This window comes from Octopus bimaculoides, chromosome 11 (assembly GCF_001194135.2).
Source record: "Octopus bimaculoides isolate UCB-OBI-ISO-001 chromosome 11, ASM119413v2, whole genome shotgun sequence".
NCBI classification, from domain to species: domain Eukaryota; kingdom Metazoa; phylum Mollusca; class Cephalopoda; order Octopoda; family Octopodidae; genus Octopus; species Octopus bimaculoides.
This window is the reverse complement of record NC_068991.1, coordinates 30,855,609-30,856,691: the sequence shown is the minus strand read 5'-3', so window position 1 is coordinate 30,856,691 and position 1,083 is coordinate 30,855,609.

Genomic DNA, 1,083 nt, shown 5'->3' with positions numbered 1-1,083 from the left:
CACAGACACACACACACACATACATACACAGGTAAACGGAAAACGCAAGCGCTTAAATTTGAAACATACATGTGTCTGCAATATTCAGTGTTGTTAATTAAAATTATAGATAACATGGAACACTATACAATTAGTTGCTGTATTTATGTCCAGTGGTTAAGGCAGCGGACTCGCGATTGCAGGATCACGGTTTCGATTCCCAGACCGGGCGTTGTGAGTGTTTATTGAGCGAAAGCACCTAAAGCTCCACGAGGCTCCAGCAGGGGTGGGGACGAACACTGCTGTACTCTTTCACCACAACTTTCTCTCACGCTTTCTTCCTGTTTCTGTTGTACCTGTATTTCAAAGGGCCAGCCTTGTCAAACTCTGTGTCACGCTGAATTTCCCCGAGACCTACGTTAAGGATCTGTAGAATCTCCCCGAGAACTACGTTAAGTGTCTGTGGAATGCTCAGCTACTTGCACATTAACTTCACGAGCAGGCTGTTCCGTTGATCGGATCAACTGGAACCCTCGTAGTCGTAACCGACGGTGTGCCATCATATATATATATATATATATATATATATATAATGCCTCTTTATTGGAAAATATTTATTGGAGTATCAAGTTTCACTTTAATGTGAATATAGGTTTGTGTTCGTGCATATGCTTTTAGTTAGGCGTGTGTGTGTGTGTGTGTGTGTGTGTGTGTGTGTGTGTATGTACGTGTGCGTGTGAGCGTGTGTGTATACAGATATCCATGTTTTGCTTATGATCATACTCGTCTGTGTGTAAATATTGTAGCTATGGATATCGGTGTTTGATTATACTACAGTTGTTAACGGCAGTACAAAGCAACTCACTATACACCACTTCCGAAATATAATTACATGTATAACTGATGTTCAATTTTTCAGCATCTATAGTCTGTTGCAGTCATCCATCAGTGAAAGTACAAAGCCACTATTCTTTTTAAATAGCCTTTCTACTATTGGCACCTACAATTTTCCACTTTCATTAATGCGTACAAACTTTCATTATATATGTGTGTGTGTGTGTATAAATGCATGCATATATATATATATATATATATATATATATA